A 21551-nucleotide genomic window follows, 5' to 3' on the forward strand; every position below is an offset into this window, starting at 1 on the left:
CCAATTTTGCCTCCCCCTTTACCCAATCGATCACTAGTTTGGAGTCCCCTTCTATAGTTAACTCTAAAATGTTTCTTTCCCTAGAGAGTTGAAGACCCCATAATAATGTCATAGCTTCTGCCACATTATTGCTACCAATCCCCACCTAGCCTGCATAAACCAATAGCACATCACCATTCCTATATCTCAACACACCTCCAGCCGCTCCCTGTCCTCCTTTCGCAGCTCTGTCAAAATTTAGTTTATACTATGTGATGGTGGGTGGTCTCCATATTGTCTGTTGTCTCCTCCTCCTAGTGAAGTTATCAAATAGGAAGAAATCCTCTTGACAACCCCAATTCTCAGCCACAATGTCTTCAAGTCTTCTGGGTTCCTCCTTTGGCATCTTGTATTTAGCTACTCTTAGATTTTCCTTCAGCAGTTTGTTCATCACTCCAAAAACCACTTCAACCGTCCTATTTTCCTCCCTGAATATCTTGTTATTCCTTTGTTTCCATATGTGCCAGCATACATATGGTGGGATAATCTTCCATAAAAGGATTAGTCTTGGATGATGGAATGGGCAACCCGAATTGTCCACAAACTGTCAAGGATAACTTTAATGAACCCCCCACTCCCAAAATTTATAAAATTGTGGCGAATCACACATGTCATTTGGGTGAAAAAAATTAATAGTGTTGGCGAATTATGCGTCAATCAATGGATATTTGGTGGCAAATTTTTTAATAGTTTAGACAATTTTTATAAAATAATGGTGATTATAATTCTTGTTTTTAATAAAATTACTAATATTGATGGTGAATTATGTTTTGAAATGTAATTATGTTAAATGTATTATTTGAGAACTCAAACCATTTGATGATCCAAGATCAATGGCTGAGGTTTAATTTCGACCAACATTTCTTGAAGGAAGAAGAATTATCGAGGTAGTCACCAGAATGTTGACACATATCAAGGTAAGTTGTACTTGTCTGTGGAGTATAGTGTCACTCATAAATAAAAAAATTCACATAGAAAAATGGGAATTTGGTGAATGATGATCGTCGAAAGAGACACTCAATTAATTCCGTGGCAAATAAGAGTAAACATTAAAGAGAAATATGGGTGAACAACCCGACTACCAAACTGAAATTACGTAATAATAGTGGCGAACGTTTCGACCACTATATGAGTATTTTATAAAATTTGGGCAAACCAGTCAACTAGTATACGATGTTTTTTTAGCCAATTTCTATAGCCCAATCAGGACATATTAGCCAATTGGCGAATAATAGCCACTAAAAAAATCCCTACAAACTGTCCCAAGTTATCTTTCATGACCCAAGCCACCCCCAATCTTTCCCAAACCTTAGTCCAGATGTCAACCGCAAACTAACATTCAATGAAAAGGTGGTAAATACTTTCTTCCTTTTGTTCACAAAGGAAACAATGGTTTGTTATGTAGAATCCCCTTTTTTTCAAATTATCAATTGTTAAAATTTTTCCATGTTGAACCGTCCACCAAAAGAAATTAATCTTAGGTATAAGGTTACTGATCCATACCTTGCTCCACGTAGTTGGGCATAGTTCCTTATTGAACATTAAGGTATAAGTAGATTTGATAGTGAAGTTTCCATTTGGAGTTAAATCCCAAGCCATGATATCCTCTAGTGACAATAATGGGAGTCTTAGTTCCTTTATTAGTTCTTCCAATTCCTCTATGAGAATAACTATCTCTCATGGATAGTCCTCCTTATACAGCTTCTTCCATCTCCTCCCCTAATCAATGTAGTCTCCCACTTTAACCCCTATATCCTCCTTAAGGAGTTCCATTTAACCACTATATTTACTTAAGACCAGCGGTTTCCCATCCGTCCACCTATCTTCCCAAAACCTTATATTGAAGCCATTTCCCACAATCCACCTCAATCCTTCTCTTAACAGCCCTCTATTTCTAACAATGTTCTGCCAGACCTTTGAACCTCCTAGGATGTCATTATTATATAGGTTCCACCGAAAGGAGGTATTAGACAAATATTTAGCTTTCATAATATTTCCCCATCCCGTGTTTCCTTCTGCCAATCTCCATCCAATTTTTGTGAGAAGAGCTTCATTAAGGTCTTTCATTCTTCTAATCCCAAGCCCCCCCTCAGCTTTTGGTTTACACACCACCTCTCATTTAACTAGATTCAATTTATTTTTCTCTTCAGTCCCTGACCATAGGAAATTCCTTTGAATTCTGTCAATTTTCTTAGCCATATTTAGATTAATCTTAAATATGGATAAGAAATAAATAGGGATTCCCTGAAGAGCAGTAGCAATCAGTTGTAGTTTTTCGGCATTGCTTAATATCTTCTCTTTCCACCCTGCAAGCTTCTTTTGAATTCTCTCCACTATTGTATTCCAAAAATCATTAGAAACCTCCTTGGTAGTGAGGGGGAGGCCTAAATAAGTGTCTGGGAGGCAAGCAGATTGGCAATCCAAGATTTTCCTAATCCTTCTTTGAAGTGAAGAATCAGTGTTAAAGAAATAAATCTTGCTTTTATGGTAGTTCACACGTTGCCCTGAGCTTTCTTCATAATTATGTAAAATCATTTTCTAGGCTTCAGCCTCCATGATTGAAGATTCCCCAAATAGGAAGGTATCATCCAAAAATTGTTGTATAACCTTAGCTTCAACATTAGTGGCTAGTTTAACACCTTTAATGTGGCCCGAATCCACTAATTTACAGAATGACCTTCCCAAGACTTCTGCTACCATGATAAACAGGTAAGGTGAGAGCAGGTCACCCTATCTTAAGCCTTTTCCTACCATTATGTTACCCCACGGGGACCCATTTAGTAGGACAGAGTACTGCACTGAGCTCACCATCAACATGATCAAGTTTATAATCCTATTGTTAAATCCAATTCTTTCTAGTACATCATGAAGGAAGTCCCAATTGACCTTATCATAAGCTTTGGAAATGTCCAACTTGAATGCCATTCCTGGTTGCCTACTCTTTTCCATTGAATGGATAACCTTATGGGTTGTAATAGCCACATCAAGGATCTGCCTTCCTAGCACAAACCCCTTTTGAGGACTACCAATAATTTTTTCCAAGAAAGGCTTTAATCTGTTCACTAAAACCTTGGCAAAGACCTTGTAGATAGTATTACATAGACTTATAGGTCTAAAATCATTCAAATTCAAAGGATTGGAATTTTTTGGAACTATGGCAATAAAGGTCTGATTTATGCTCCATAGTAGTTTACCTGTTCTAAAAAAATCCCTAGTCACCCAAATTACCTCTGATTTGATCACCTCCCAGAAATGCTGAAAGAAAGTAGGTGGGAAACCATCAAGGCTCGGGGCCTTGAAAGCTTTCATTGAGAACATTTCCTTTTTCACTTCCTCTTCCGTGATCTTACCAAGGATCAAATCATTTTCCTCTTCTCTTATACTCCTTGGGATTGAATTAATCAGACTTCTCTTGATCACCTGGTTCCTAGCGAAGTTATCTTTCTTAAGCGCCTTACTGAAGTGGTCTACCAAAAGTTTCCCCATTTCCTCCTGCTCTTTCAACACCCTTCCCCCTTATTCATTTATTTTTAAGATAGTGTTTCTTCTTTTGTGGTTAGAAGCAGATTTGTGAAAGAAAGTAGTATTTTTGTCCCCTTCCTTTAGCCATTGAATTCTAGATCTTTGTTTCCAGAAAATTTCCTCCTTTTGGAGGATCTCTTTCCACCTCCTTCTAAGTTTCTCCTCTTCCTAAATATTCTCCTCCGAGTTATTCCCTTCTGCAATAACCCCTTGGAGTTTTTAAAGGTTTTCCTCTACTTCTCCTCTACTTAGCCTTTCTATAAAATGTTATTGGAAAAAGAAATACATTATATTTATGGATATATGTACTTGTACTACTAATTACATTATATATTTTCTTTTCATACTTCTCTTATGGTTGGGACAAATACTCTTACCTTGCATACTGCTTCTCAATTGTGCTTGCCAAATCCAACACCTCAATGAGAGCTCGTTGCTGGTATGCCTAGGCCACATCCCTCCTGAGCTCCATTGAGATAGACACTGATCACTTGCCCCCTTTCAGTTCTCATTAGATGCTCCTGCTAATCTTCTCCCTTCCAGATAGGGGTTGAATGAGAAGATCATACTTGACATCTATAGACAGTACCTTATTACGAGTTGGAGCAACCCACATAGGGGGTTAAGTCTGAGGATGGCATTCTATGCTGAGCACTTTTTAGACATGCAATATGGGATTATTCCTCGACCTAGATATTTATCACAGAGTTGGTGCATTGCTCTTTGATTCACATTAAGATCTTTCAGGGTTGGTTCCCACCATCTACGGGCCCAAATTGACCATGACATTGATAAAAAGGACTTTATTTTCATGCTATGAACATTGGCTGAGACTGAGACTGAGTTGCACTTCATTTTCCATTGCCCTATTTTTTACAAGATCAGAGGGAGATTTTATTGTTTATTCAGAGAGTGCAACTCATTGATCTTCTTCTTTAGCTACACTGATCAAAGATGTTTGGTGCTTTATTTCCAAGAGGCGATGTAGCTTCATGATCACACCCTACAACTTATTTTCCCTCAGAAGTAGGCTATTGAGCAACTCATTACAAACTTCTTCTTGCCCCTACCCCCCGGGTAGGGTGTGAAGTGGCCATTTGATACCTCCACCATTGTTCACTCCAAATCCGTGCGACCTCGTAGGGCTTATTTTCATCTTCATCTTCATCAACGTCATCCCACCAATAGATCTCAAAGATGACTACATCCTCTCCCTTGCTTGGGTCTATATCCCTTAGTGTCAGAATTCTTCCATCCTAGGAAGAACCCTTAGTCTACGTCTTGTATTTGGTTCTATTTTCTCTTCTGTATGCTAGTTCTTTACTTCTTGTTCTACTATTTTTCAGTCCCATAGACCCTTGTTGGTCTCCCGTTGGACATTAATAAATTTATCTTATCTTATGTTATCTATGTAGTAGTAATATATTTAATCTTTATAGTTTACAATATATTACAATAATTAAGATTAGAATATAAAGTTTATAATATATTAGAATAATTAAGTTTAATAATTTATAAGGTGTAATACTAATAATCTATAGTTCAATAATTTTAACCTTTTAATCTTTTTAACTTCAAAATTGTATGAATTGAACATTGTAATATATATATATATATATATATATATATATATATGATCAAGTGATTTTAAGATATATAAATAAAAAAATATTATTATCATTTAAAAAATGAAAAATATATAATTTGTATTAATAATATATTACCTTTGTATACAATTTTATTGAAAAATATATATATTATATTTATGTATATATGTACTTGTAATAACGTTATTTATAATTTAAATTAATTATAAAAATTTATGTTAAAATATATATCTTTTTACATAACTATTAATTTGCTAGTATAGCCAATAGTGGCATGTTGTGATGGTCAAGTTGTTGAGTTGTTATCCTTGCCATGAAGGTTCAAATCTAATGGGGATGAGGTCCCCCATTTGTGGCCTTACTAGTTCATAGCTGCAGGTCAAAGCATTTACCCCTTTAAAAAATAAAAAATAAAAATTGCTAGTATAATATTTTTAAAAAAAATCAATAACAACATTAATAATATTATTATAATATAGATTTACATTAAATTTTAACTATCTAGATTAAATTAATTATTTTTGCAATTTATTTATATATTTCTTATTTATATTTAACTTAAATTTTTTATATAAATTAAGTTCAATTTAAATATATGCGTTGTTAGAAAATGACAATTACAAAGTTAAGTAAATTCCTATGTTTCTATTGCCCTTTTTAACATAGAAATAAAGCTTTATAACATAATAATAAAGTGCATTTAATGCAAGACAAAATCTGACATGCCTTGGATGCAGTGGATATTGGGCACAATTTTTCATGGTTGGATGGCATGGCATGGGCAGGATGGCCATCTAGGGTAGTCAAAATAACTCCCAGCAACGTCTACCCAGTTGACCAAATTAACATTATTAATGATTTAATAATCAGTTTAAAAATTGATTTGCATTGCTTTTGTATTATTTAATTTAATTTAAAAAATCTAATATAAAGAATTGAGCCAGCTAGTTAACTAGGGGCATAACTCCCTAGGTAGCTTTGCCTTAAGAGAAGAGCTAATAGAACCAGATACAGTACATGTGCTTGTGAAGCCGAATAAACCTAGGGATGCATAGGGAGAATTTTAAGGTGTCTTCACATCTAGACTAAAACTGTTAAATAGTCAAAGTTGATTTATTTTACCAAACTTAATATGTGGCCTTTAAAACTGGTCTAATTTAAAAGGGAAAAACCCAATGTCATTCTACTAAGCTAAGCTAGGCTTGGTTTGGCAGCCCCCACAGGATTATAATAATATTCTATTATTACTACTTTATAAATTACTACTGAGTTTCTTATATCTTACATTTATTGACTTTGTGTCTAATTTATTAATTAATATATCTTTTATTAAAAAATAAAAATTAAATTGATTTAATTTATGAGTTTTAAAATTAGTTTAGTATTTAGTTTTTCTAATTAGTTTACTTTTGAAGTTTTTATTATTATTGTAAAAAATTATATTATTATTTTTACATATTATTTTATTAATTTATAGTATCTTTTAGTCTATTTTAAAAAGATTATTTTATTTTACATAATCATAATATAATTTTATTATTAAACACTATCAACTGATTGTTACAACCACAAAAGTTTGCAACTCTATAATACTCTATTGTTAATTGCTTTATAAATTGTTAGTGAGTTCCTCCACATTTCAATTTATTGAATTTGTGCCTCTACATCTTAGAAGAAAATGTTGTGCATAATAGCATTTACTATAAATGAATTAAGATATAATAGTGTCTCATTTTAATTTTTTTAGGTTGTCCTAAAAGACGTGGCATTGAAATTCATGGAAAGACAAGAAAAATAAAATATAATTCTTTTTTGTTTCTTCCTTTTTACAACAAATGTGAAGGCACTAACTAATCTCCAGACAAAATGCACCAGAGACAAAATAAAAGTCAAACATAATTCTTTTTCATATTCACGAAAACATAGCAAAATTTTCTCAAAAAAATTATTGTTTTCAATCACAAAATATATAGATCATGAGGATCAAATGCTAAAATAAAAAAAATAAAAATAAAAACATTGTGTTTTCGTTTTTTTTGAAATTTAGTCAATGGTGCAATTTGTAGGAAGGATAATCACATCCAAATGTGAACCTATATAAGAGAATATATTAGAATTGATAAGGGAAAAAAAATGAAATGAAGGGAATATTTTAATTTGTAGTACTTAAAAGAGGGTTTAAAAGTAACTTGACATACATGGGCTTTGTGTGAGATCAATTGTAGCAAAGTTGCTTCGTTCTTTCTAATTTAAAGTTGCATGGATTCATTTTCATTTTGCAAGAGCAATCCAAAGAGAGACGAACTCTACATGAAGGTCTTGTAGGGACTTGACTCTAGAGATTGGTGTTAAGGTGAGCCCTTTCCTTTCAATTCTACTTGTATTGATTATGGTCATATCTAATGTTCGACCTTATGATTCTTATAGTGATAGCCCATGCAATGGTTGGTAGTATTTGTGCCCCTTCAAGTTATGGGTTGTACACTAGAATAGATTTTGGGTTTCCTTGTACCTCAAAGTACACTGTTATAGCTAGATCAAACACAATTATAATATATGCTAGCAATTTTAGGTGCTTAGAACCAAACAGATATGCAATATATTTGACCTCTCAAAGAGACCCATTGATAAGATCCACTTTAATCTATAGGCTTTTTATAAGCCTCACATGCTAAAATCTACATAATAAGACTTCTTGTAATGTCCCCACTATTAGGATTGGTTTGGCACAAGTAATTCTTGCAAAACAAATATAAAAAATTATACATAATATGTCTACCATCTACTATTTTATTATTTATCCTAACCCCAACCTAAAAGATGACACCACATTGGGATTACTGATCCTTTTGAGGATCTCTATGTACTTAATGATCTATCATCAATTCTAGAACCATCCTAGGTAACTTCTCTATCTTCTATGGAGTGCTCCCTCTAAGGTTTTTCCTGGAAGAGATATCCTCTATCTAGGTGTTGGAATTCTTTAGAATAATTGAGAGGGGGGTGAATCAGTTATCCAAGGTCCAAATGTACAAATAAAACTTTCTAGTGCTTAATAGATTCATATCATGCATGCATCCATTAGATCATCCAATACTTTAACTTAGTATGTCACTGTCCTAGGTCAAAATAACTTTGTAGAAATGTAAATATGAAATGCTACAAACTCATTCACACAATTTGACACAAGGATTTTACACAGAAACCCAATTTGGGAAAAAACACTAGTAACATGCTACCCAATTTCACTCTTATGAAGTGATGCCCTGTTAAAGGCCAACCCTATTAAAGGTTAAAATACACACTATTAAATGTGACCTTGTTAAAGAATTTCAATCACCCTATTAGGAGTGAGCCTTATTAGAGGACTTTAGAACATTCCATTAAAATATCACATGGTTAAAGGATTTACAAATGAATGTTAGGTCAACCTTAATCCAAAGGATTTATCTAGACTGATACAATTTTTAGAAAGTAACAATAGGACCTGATCTGCTAATAAAATACAACTCACTTGTAGATTATAGATCTCTAGTTCATTCCTCCATTCTGCTTGACATTCATACTCTTCATCTTTGATAGCTTTTTCACCCTTCAATCATTCAACCTCTTAAGCCTTCTTGCTTTGTATGTCAATTGCAATCTCTTCTATTTAGCCACTAGATGAAGTAGCACACTAGACTTCTTGTCTTTCTTAGGTTCTCACACATGACAACCTTTGCTTCTAGCTTACTATCTCTATAAATAGAGAATTCAAATCTTTTATTTAACCACAATTGTCCATTTTAGGGTTAGGTAAGATTCAATGAATGTACCCACTTTTCCATTTTAGTTCCTCTAGAAACTTCTTCTACAATCTTCCTTGAATTCACCTCAAAATGATTAATCTTGAATTTTGTGCCACTATCTCATCATACTTATCTTCCACACACTTCACATAATTCAAGAAATCAAATTAGTTAGCTCAGATTCATCAAATTTTTGATTTAGCACTTTTTATTGTCACTCAACATTTACAATGTTCACTCAACAATAACAATCTTATTATGCTCAGCCAACACTAGGTTACTCAACACCAACTACGTCTTCTCAGTTCAGTCACTACTATTATTTCTCTAATGCTCAACACTTACTAAATTTTACTAATGCTCAACATTTACTAACTTTCTACTCGGCCTGAATGAGAATTTTCTTGGCTTACACTATTTTCTTGGCCAAGCTTGGTAGACACTTATGAAAACACTTCTTCTTTGCTTAGCTAAAGTAACTATTTACTTTAGCCTTAAGTAGATCAACAATACATAATATCATCAATGTATCACTTGGTCTTAATTCTCCTTTTATACACTAAATAACTCAACCTTTCTCTAAGTTCTCTTGTTATCTTCTCTTTTCAAATCCTCTTCATCAATCAAACAAATGATATTATTCAGACCAAAAAGAAATTATCTCACCAGCAAGTAGCAGGTTTAACATCATTGCCAAAATAATGATAGTTCTATGACAGGTTCAACACTTCAAACAATCTCTTTTCAACAATATCCCTCTTTGGAATTGATGGCAAACCAAACCAACAACAATACCAAACAAAAAATTAATATCTTTGAAATTTATCCATCTATTAGTATATGTGTCTCATTCTTTTTCTTCCCCTTAACCTTATATCTCCTCCCTTGATTGATCTCTCTCTACTAACTATCTCCCTCTTTCTTATATCTCCCTCTTTGACAACAATGCCAAAGACTTGTCATCTTTTCATGTAGATATAATCAATTTAGGTTCTCCTGAGTTGTCACCTTGCATGTGACGATGAATCTTCTGATTCAACTTCTTCATTCTTTAGACAACTCTTAAAGTAAGATTCACTACACCAATTTTTTTAAATATGACATTCAACTCAGTTTATGTAGGGCACTGCTTTTGCTTCTTAAGTCTCTTTGGATAGTGGTATCACCACTAGTTTACCTCTGAGATATTCATGAGCATCCTTATGTAAAGGTTTTTTGAATATATCAATTATCTATTCTTTTGTATTCACATATTGCATTCTCACTTCTTTGTCTTGAACCAACTCTCTCAAGTAATGATACTTGATTGCAATTTGCTTTATCTTTGCATGTATAACAGGGTTCTTTGATATATTTATAGCACTTGTATTATCACAATAAAGTACCATAGGTTCAATAATTTCTTCCTTCATTCCTTTGAGTAGCTATTTTATCCATAGCACATTTGTAGAATTTATAGCAGCAACCACATATTCAACTTCAACAGTAGATCGAGATATACAATTTTGTTTCTTACTAGTCCAAGTGACCAATCTCTTTCTTAATAAAAATGCTCCACCACTTGTACTCTTTTTGTCATCAATGTTTCTAGCCCAAACAACATTTGTATAGGCTCTTAATTCAAACTTATCATTCTTCTTGTAGTATAGACCATAGTCTTTTCTTCCTTTCAAGTATTTCATGATCCTTTTAACAGCCATCAAATGATTCTACTTAGAATTTGTAGAAAACCTTGCAATAGTCCCAATAGCTAATGCAATGTCAAGCCTTCTATGTACTACATATTGCGATTTTCCAATCATAGACCTGTACAATATTTGATTTACTTTAGCAAAATCATCAGTTTTGGATAGTTTGTGTCCTGTCACCATAGGAGTGCCAAGAGGTTTTGAATTCTCCATACCAAATGTTCTCAATATTTCCTTTACATACTTAAACTAAGTGATTTAAATATAATATTTCATCTGATATACTTACAAACCAAAAAAGAAATTTATCTCTCCAAACATAGACATCTTAAATTTTTTCTTCATTTCATTTGCAAAAGTTTTACACAATGCATTTTGTCCTCCAAATATGATATCATCAACAAATATTTCAGCTAGTAAAATCCATTTACCTCCTTTTTTCTTCAAATATAGATTGTTGTTATCATTAGTCTTCTCAAAACCAACCTTCACAAGATAATTGTGAAGCCTTTCATACCATGCTCTTGGGGCTTTCTTTAAATCATATAAAGCTTTGTGTAATCTACATACCACATTCTTATTGTTTGGATCAACAAATCCTTCTAGTTGTTCAATGTAAACCTCCTATTTTAGTATACCATTTAGAAATGTTGACTTTGCATCCATCTGATAAAATTTGAAACCTTTGTATGCAAAGTAAGCAAAAAGAGTTCTTACTCCTTTCAATCTTACAATTGGGAAAATGTCTCTTGATAGTCACTTCCCTCTTCTTTTGCATACCCCTTGCAAAATAATCTTTCCTTATTCCTTGTGAGTTCACCATTCTCATCTAGTTTGTTTCTAAACACTCACTTGGTTCCAATCATATTCTTGTTCTTTTTTCTAGGTACTAGAGTCCATGTTTTGTTCTTCTCAATCTAATCAATCTCTTCTTTAGTGGCTTTACTCTAGTCTTCATTCTCTAATGAATTCTTCATTGACTTAAGCTCATGCATGCTTAACAAAAATGTATCACTTCTCAACCTAATCCTTTTCATTGGTCTAGCTTCTTTATCTCCAATAATGTGTTCAACAAGGTGATGTATTTTGACATATACTTTGACAATCTTGGCTCTGTTCTTCTTTCTTTAAATGGTATGTCAACATCAGAATGACAGTTTACTCCTCTATCAAGTAAATTGGTATTCCTTTCATGTACACTAATCTTAGTATCAGAATGTACCTTAGCTTCTATCTACAACTCGGCTCCTGAATGCAACTCAGTTCCTAAATGCAACTCATCATCCATTGTATGTGACTCAGTAGTCATTGATACTTGTTGTTGTTGGTTTACACCTTAGTTTACAACTTCATCAACATTCATGTCTTCATAGTAGTATATGGAGGTTTTTGATGCAGGGAGGGATGAAGAACTAGGGCCAAAGGCACACCCAGCTATCCAAACCACCTTGCAAGAGTTAACATAGTGAAAACACAACACAAAGAATAGCAACCAAAGGAGAAAGAAGAGCAAACACTTCTATTAATTCACCAAATAATCAGCATACATGCCTAGTTGTAAGGCCTTCTAGGTTACAACCAAATACAAAATACATTCAAGATCCACAATCCAACTTCAAATTTGGATTTCCAGATACATATGCTTCCAACTTACAAAGTCCTTTTAGTTCTACCCTAAAACTCAATCCTAGAGCCCCTTAAATATTTGTGCAGCCATAGGTTAGCCTATCACAAAATTAAATCTTACATTAAATGCATGCACAACCACAAGTCAGTTCAGATCAAATATTAATTACCAATACCAAAATTAAATATGTGCAAGGTTGGCCCAAAATAGAATCAAACACAGACAATTCGGTCAAAGAAGGACCAAGAAAAATGTCAACACTCAACATTTATCGGCATATACAAGAACACTCGGCACCAACAGATTCACTCGACACATGTGTAGACACCTAAAATTGTCCAAATTCCCTTTTCATGACTAATTAAATAGATATTTATTATTCATTTAATTATAGTCTTATCCCTACCTTTAATTATATAAATTTACATTTATTTAATTATATTCATCCTTCCTTGATTTAAATAAAATTAGGTTTATTTAAATCCTAGCCTTTCCCCTCATCCCACTTACATCCTAACCCATTCATTTTAATTAAGTAAAGTACTTCATTTACTTAATTAATCCCTTTTTAATCCCACCTTGAATTAAATATTAAATTTAATTCTATTTGAGCACATGGCTCCTAACTTTATCCCTCACCTAACCTCACTTTCCTAACCTAACCCATCATTCTAAACCTTCCCACTTCCTTAATCTTGCTTACTTTTCCTAATCACCTTGCTAATTCCATTTTAACCCTAAGTATGTGCTCACGCATGTGTGAGGAACACTCACACTTCCCACACCCTTCATGCCTTCCACACCTCTTACATGTTTGTCCCCTTTCACATGATAATCAAAGTGTCTCACACATGTGTAAGAAACCATGCTTCTCACACCTCTTGCACATGTTATTGATCAATCACCATTGAAGGTTGCTCACACATGTGTGAGCATCTTGCCCCCTTTGAATGGTCAAAAACCCTAATCCACATGAAGTTTTCTTGGCCCCCACCTTATGGACACCTCAATGATCTTGAGAGATCCTAGCATTTCATCTTGCATTTCATCTTAACCATCGATTTTCCTATAAAAGGAGAGCTCTCTCCTCATTACAACACATCTACTATCTACCTCATTGTTATGCTATAGGAATTGTGAGCAACCACATCCCATAATATGAAATCATCTCCACTTGGTGATTTCATGAGGTTTTCATTGGTGCTATTTTGAGTAGATTAAGCTCTTTTTATTTCATGTCATCCTTGTTAGATGTTTACTTCCATATTTTAATGTGTATGTAATGATGTAGGAAGTAGTATAGTTGCTTATGCTTCTTCTCTGTAGCATTTTACATACTACATTTTGGCATGCTCAGTAGGACCCATGCCCCTATTTTCCCTCCAAAAATCCATCAAAAAATTCATAATTTGTCATCGAAACCTCGCTTTGTTGTCTGTGCCAAACGTAGTGTCATCTACATTCTGTCATCTCTACAGATTAACATCTGCGCAAACTGACGTTTGCATAGATTAATGTCTCAACATTTTTTTTTCTAATTTTTTTAATAAAAGAATTCTATTCTATCATCTCCAAAGGTTTTTTTGTCATCTCTGTATATGGTCATCTCCACAGATTATCATCTGCATTGTGGAGACCTCCACTAAACTGTCGTCTCTGAGATTTTTTCATTTGCACCAACCTATTCTATCTTCTACATTGTGGGTGGTCAAAAATCTGTATTTTTGTTAACTATTGTCTACAAAATTTGATATTCTATCATCTATGTGTTTTGGCATCTCTGATCTTCATTTTGTCATCTCTGATCTGCAATGTAAGTATCGGGTATATTATACTTTTTCTTATTCTATCATCTCTGCCTACATTCTATTGTCTATGCTTTTTATTTTAAAAAAATGAGTATAAATCAAATTTTTCACTTTTGGTGGTTTTGTAGGATTGGGGTCATTCTAAGCTTATTTACGTATAGAAAAAATAACAAAAAAAGTTAAAATAAAATTTTCCATAGTAAAGCCTTCATTTTGGAGTTTCTCTTGTGGGGCTAATTAAGTTTATTTTTTCTTGCAGATTGGAGCATTTTAGAAACACCTAACTATGTTTTCTTGCAAGTTTTTCTTAATGTTTTATTGCTCTTGGGAATGAACTTGAATTCTTAAACACTTGTCTTTGAATCAATGTTGCACTTAATGGGATAAATCAAACACTATCTTGAATGCCTTAAGAAAATTCACAAACATTTTTTTTGAAATGAATGCTTTGAAGTCAAATACACTCTTGAATGTGTAAAGATCAAAAAAATAATATTATGATACACATCTTAGTTTGGGTTTAAAATGAATCTCATCAAATCTTGATTGATTAAGGATCAAAGAACATGGCAATGGACATTTGGATTTGGTGCTTAAAATGAATTCACACACTCTTGAATGACTTAAAGGAAATTAGTTTCATTTTTAGTAATTTATTTATGTGCACGCTTGATTTACTTTCTTGTTGACAAATCCATGCTTTTATTTACATTGGCAACATTTTAAGTTGGAAAGAACATTGTATGCTTTAATCACATTTCTCGTCAAAGTAGATTACAAAACCTACATTTTCATTGGGAAAGAACATGTGTCTTTTGAACCCCAAGGCCACTTACGTATGCTCTCCCCTCATGCCTTTGGGTGATCTTAGGTGCACAAAAAATAAATGGTCTTATTTTTATTTTTTCTAGGAGGCCTGCTTGGGGATTTCATGACCCCTTGGGACGAACTCAACTCATGTGTTCTGGTGAAGTATAAATATCAGGAGGTGAATCGAAAGACACCTCTCTTGGAAATAAAATCTTGTCACTCTTGGCTAAGACCCAAAGAACTATATACCTTTGAGAAATTAAGGAGGAGATTTGAGTTACCATCTCTCTACATATTTGGGCCTCAAATACCTTGTGTATATCGAGGATTCCCTCTAGTTTGTCCTTGTACATCCTAGTTGAAACCTCATAGGATTGTTGGTGTGTTTGACATGCTTGAGTGTTTGAAACCATCCCCCATTGAAGGGGACACACCAGCTAAACTTGCTTTGTATATATTTAAAATCCAAAAAAACTATAAAACATAAAAGTCCAAAAACATCATAAAACATAAAAATCCAAAAAAATTGTAAAAGTTCAAAAATCCAAAAAAATCAAAAAAATCTCAAAAACAACAAAAACATGTCTTGGTTTAGGTACTCTTACTCAAGCTGTCCACATCAATTCCACATCACTCTCTCTTTCCATCAAAGTCATCACCCTCATACATCTCTTGTCTTCATCATTCAAACCCTTGCTTGATGTCTTAATCATCTCCACTAATCCAAATCATTTCCTCATCATTCAATCTAATCCATAATCTTCCTCCTAGTCATGATTCATAATCTAAATCTAGATTCAATTTCCTTGGCCAATCTCATAATTTTTCCTTAATCCAATACTTAATCATCATTATTTTAATCCAATTCCTTGTCAAATCTAGTCGTTTCTAATCAATTCTTAATTCGATCCATTTACATCTTCATCCATAATCAATGTTTCTAATTTCGTTCACATCTTATTCTAATTCAATGTTTCACCAAATCTTCTACTTTGGACATAGGAGCATTGTCATCACTATTGGACTTTCATTCAAATTTCACATTCACTTGTTTGCAATCTCATAGGGTTTTTCATCAAATCAAATCAAACCCTCATCCAATAAAATTAAATCCAATATCAAAATCATATCAAATCAAATCATATCCAATCAATATGAAATCAAATCGAATCAAATCAAATCAATATCAAGTCCAATCCATTTCAAATCAAATCAACACAAAGTCCAAAATTGTTCCTAGTCCCAAGTTCATATTCCATCCATCATCAAAATCTTTCGTCACTCTTTGTCTAACATCTATGGATCCAAATTGGCTTACTCAAATGGTTGATGATCTTGCATAAAAATATGGAGTTATACCTCCCTTTTAACCTACATATCGAATCCATCCTCAATCCTTCATATCCAACTCTAATCCATCTCATGTTCATTCTTCTTCTACCTTTGACAATGGAAGTCCACCTCATTATCCTTCAACTACATACGATTCTATTCATAGCTCACACAATCCCTCAAATAGCAATGACCTTGCCAAGGAAATGGAGCAACTAAAGAATTATCTCTTATCAAGTCAATAGAAAAATTCCACCTTCCATGACATATGTCCTCCTCCCCCATGTTTTGAAGACCATAGTCCTCATGTCCCATCCAACTCCAACCCTCCATGCCATTCCCCATACTTTGAGCGTAATGTCAAAAACCATCATCCCAATCCTTTACCCATAGTTCCACCTTCACACAATCCTAATCCTCCAAAAAATTCATCCCCACCTTGTAAGGGGTATTTCTCATTATTCTTGGCTAAGTGTAAAGAACAAGATGCAAGGAGCCAATCACCCAAATTCATACCCCCAATTCCATCTCAAGACCTTCCTCCAAAGTATGACATTATAGATTCCTCTTCTCTAGATCCAAGGATTTCTCCATACCATCGTTCCCATATCCCTTAAGCTCCATTTATCCCTCCTAATTCATCTCATTATTCCCTTCCTAATCAAGATCAAGGCATTCCATGTACCACACAACTTACCAATTCCACTCCATCTAACGAGTTAGCATCCGTAGATCCTCTACTTCATGCAGAAGTTACTTCCACTCCATCCACTAATACCCCTCCATGTCAAGATCAAATAATTCCACATCATGGTTCCATTCTTTCCATTCCATTACATGGTTCCAGTCCATTTCATGATCTACTCGTTTCCCTACATGATACTCTTTTAAGTCAAGATCAATGCACCCCTTCATCCGTCTTTCATGATCCCACTCCATCTCAAGATACTATTATCCATCATAATCCTCCTCATGATCCTAATCCTCCACATGACCCTATCACACCTATCTAATCCACTCATAAACCCCATATACATGGACTCGCATCTTGTGTTGAAAATGATAAGCATCCCATTAAAGAAATAATGTCTCAAGATGTTGCTATGCCTTCCACTTCTTCCAACTCCAAAATTACTCCATCCAAACCCAAATGTTCCCATCCTCCATATTCCAAGTCCATTTTGGGCCCTTACATCCATATTCCCATTCCTTCCTCCCTTCCATCCATTTTGGGTCCTTATGTTCCACCAACAAACACTTCATCCCTCCCATCCATTTTGGGTCCTTACATTCATCCCCTCATACTCCTAGAAAAGATCAAAAAAGGCACACATCCTTGAATTATTTACAATGTTCACCATCCATAACCTCTCCACCTCATTTATCTTCATGCACCCATACCATGGCCAATGGAAGCAAATTGGATGCCAAAGAAAAAGTGAATAAAGTTAAAAATCCACAAAAAATTCAAGGATCAACATGTCCTCTCTAAACAAAATGTCCAAGAAAAGAAAAATATGGTCCAAAATAGAACTCAAAGGCCACAAAGGCTAAAAATAAAAAATGAAAAAATTTTGTGGATCCCAAAGCTACTTAATGTAGCAATGAATCTCAAAGAAAGATTCCAAATGACATCCAATTCTACTAATCCAAAGGCTTCCCTCTTGCATAAATCATCCAAGATTCCATTTTCCAAATCCATTTTGGGTCCTTATATACCCAAATCCACCATCCTAAATCCATCATCTCCTTCATCCATTTTGGGTCCCTATATCCCAAAATCCAAACTTTCTCCTACATATCCTCCACAATTTCCCCCTTTCCATCACCCTTCAAGGTGTGTGCCAATGGCAATCTTTCTACCTCCTTCATCCACTCATTTACAATTCTTCCAACTTGGCATCCATCAACTGTGTCTTCCTCGCACCCACTCCACCCCCTTAATCCAAACCTTTTCATAAGTCATTCTCCTCCATTCCCCAATCCACTTCATCCTTCTTTTCACTATCCTACCAAAATCTATGACAAAATAATAAAAATTCCTTAAAAATGAAAAATAAAGAGACATAAATCTCAAGGGATACCATCCATTAAAATAGATGCTTGAGTCCTCCCTTCATTTTCCTATCATGTATCCAATGTCTTCCAATTCCACTTATCCATCCATTCACTTTTCCTCTTCCACTTGCACTCTACACTGGAGGCAAGCTCCAGCCATACCACACTTCCATACATATCTTCCATGCTTCCATCTACTATTCATTATCCTTTTCCATCTTTGATCTTGACTTTCACTTTCCTTCCATCCATCCATAAGCACTTTTCATGTCCCTTTCTTGTTATCCATACATACTCTTACATAATACCATAATCCTTTCATATATTTGATGTTATCCATATCTTGCATTCCATAGTCCTTTTCATGTTCATTTCATCCATTTTCCATCCATACTCCTATATACTTCCATCCCCCTTGCATATGCCCTTGATCTTGGTTATTCCTTCCATTTTCATCCACTTCATATTGCACATTTCATCTGTACCCTTCATATCATTATCCCTTTTCCATACCCTCCCTCCCATATCTCTTATTCATTTCCTTTTCATACCCATGCTTGTGATGACTATTAGAGGCACAATAAACAAAATGTTCATACATGCTTTGGAAGAGCACATGCTTCTCTTCCTCCACATGCTAACCTTCGTACCATCTTTCCCTTTTCATACATCCTTTCCCACCATATTTTCTTCCATTTTCATACCCTTGGTATGGGGAATTGAGACTCCTTTGAAACATGGTCCTTGGCTCTACATTTTTTGCCACCATATCATTTGGCCCCTCATATCCTTTCACCATTCTTTCATCTACCGCCTCACATTTCTTTTCCTCCATTTACCATGCCTTGGCTCTCCCTTGTCATTGGTCTCAATCCATTCTATCCCACATTCATTCATATCATATTCCATCTAATACTTCAACTCACTTCAATCAAATTCATTTCTCCTCTAATTCAATCAATTTCCCCTTCTTCTAATCCTTTCACATCAAATTGATTCTACTCTAATCATTATTCCTCCTATCAACACCATTCTTCCCATCTTATCAATGTTCATTCTTCTATTTGCATTTCAATTTCATCTATTCATCCAACTTCCCATAAAATAAAATAAAAAATCTCAACATGCAATCAATACTAATTCAATCAATCTAATCTTGTAATCTTGTACATCAATCCTTAATCAATTCATCGATTTGACCAAATCAGCTAATAATCCATTTACCATATTCAAACATCATTATCATGGGATGAATCCTTCCCAATCCTTGGATGTCCATTACGCTTATCATTAGCTTTTCCATCCTTAATCAATCATCATCAATCAATCCATTAATTGGTTTTTAGCTCGACTAGGGGCAAAATGTTGGTCTGCTTTTGGTTTTTTGTGCATGATTGCTTGTTACTTGTATGTATTAGTATTTTTTTCATTTATCATGGGTAAGTGAACCAAGTTGTGGTGCCAAAACGGGGGTATAAGTGGACCCCTTTTTCTTGAAATTTGTAATTTCTAAACTTCAACAAGAATTTGAAGATAGTTGCGCTCAAAATTTTAAGATATGACAAAAGCAAAAGTCATAGTCCTTTGAATTTAGTTTCTAAACTACTAATTTTTTTTCAAAATGGTTTAGTTTTAGGTCTTCAAAAAAGGGGGCCACAAAAAGTGGTACTATTTTTTCCAAAAAAACATAACAGTACAAATATATATATATTTTTAATGAATTTTTTAACTAGACACATCCCAAAAATGTGAAATATATGTGTGCTCCCCCCTAGAAATAATTGAAAACTAGTCTAAAATCAAAACTTTTTTTTCAAAGTGTGTAGAATGGAATCTAGTTTCTAAAAAACTAAGTTGTTACAAAATTTGATGAACGAGCTAAAATATATAGCCGAATCAGTACATGGTGGTAATTTACAAAAAATGAACATACATTCAAAAGAAATTATAGATGAAAGGCTTGAAATAGTTCAAATCAAAAATAAATTATATGGTTAGATAGCTAACACAGACACCTAAAATTTCATGTAACCTGATCTTATCGATACCCAACTATGAGGAATCTTGAGGGAGAGCACACAAGAAAAATCAGTCTTTTTTTGTATGTTTGCTAAAAACACATCTCAAACTTGTTTATAAACTCCAAACCTTTGGGTTGGATCTCAAAGGCAAAACCAAGCCTTAGGCTTCATTTTAATGCAAAGCTTTCAATAGCGCGTGTGCCCTATAGCGCACACACACTATTGAAAGAATTTGAATTCTCAATAGTGTGTGTGTGCTATAGTGCGCATGTACTATTGAGACCTAAATAGTGTAGAGTTGCAAAGAAAGAGTGAGAGAGAGCAAGGGGGGGAATGACCATGTGTGTGTGAGAGAGAAAGTAGGAGATGGGAGAGAGAGGAAGTGAGAAAGAGTAGGGGTGGTAGAGAGAGTACGGGATGGGAGAGAGGAAGTGAGAAAGAGTAGGGGTGGAAGAGAGAGTACAAAATGGGAGAGAGAGGAAGTGTAAGAGAGTAGGGGTGGCAGAGAGAGTATAGGATGGGAGAGAGAGGAAGTGTGAGAGAGAGTAGGGGTGGAAAAGAGAGAGTACGGGATGGGGGAGAGAGATTAAGAGTACGGGATGGGAGAGAGAGGAAGTGTGAGAGAGAGTACAGGGTGGGAGAGAGAGAGAGACTAAGAGTAGAGAATGGGGGAGAGAGAGAGAGTAGGCGATGGGAGATGGAGTGGGAGAGGGAGAGCGAGAGAGAGTAGGATGGGAGTGCATGTGTGTGAAAGAGAGAGAGTAGGGAATGGGAGAGGGGGGAGACAGAGTAGCTCGAGAGAGAATAGGGGATGAGAGAGAGAGAGTAGGTGATGGGAGAGGGAGTGAGAGAGGGAGAGAAAGGGGGAATGGAAATGTGTGTAAGAGAGAAAGAGAGAGAATAGGGGATCTAGGAGAGAGTGTGAAAATGTGAGAGAGAGTAGGGGGTAGTAGAGAGAGAGTAGAGAGGAAGAGAGTGAGAGTGAGAGAGAGAGTGAGAGTGAGAGAGAGTGAGAGTGAGAGTGAGAGTAAGAGAGAGAGTAGGAAGTGGGAGAGGGAGTGGGAGTGGGAGTGGGAGAGGGAGAGTGAGTGAGAGACAAAGTAGGGGATGGGAGAGGAGAGAGGGGAGATGGGTGTGTGTGTGAAAGAGAGAGAGTAGGGAATGAGAGAGGGGGGAGAGAGAGAGATAGAGAGAATAGGGGATGGGAGAGAAAGAGAGTAGGCAATGGCAGAGGGAGTGGGAGAGGGAGAG

This window comes from Cupressus sempervirens, chromosome 3 (assembly GCF_028749045.1).
Source record: "Cupressus sempervirens isolate cs-2001-9-10 chromosome 3, ASM2874904v1, whole genome shotgun sequence".
Classification (NCBI taxonomy): Eukaryota; Viridiplantae; Streptophyta; class Pinopsida; order Cupressales; family Cupressaceae; genus Cupressus; species Cupressus sempervirens.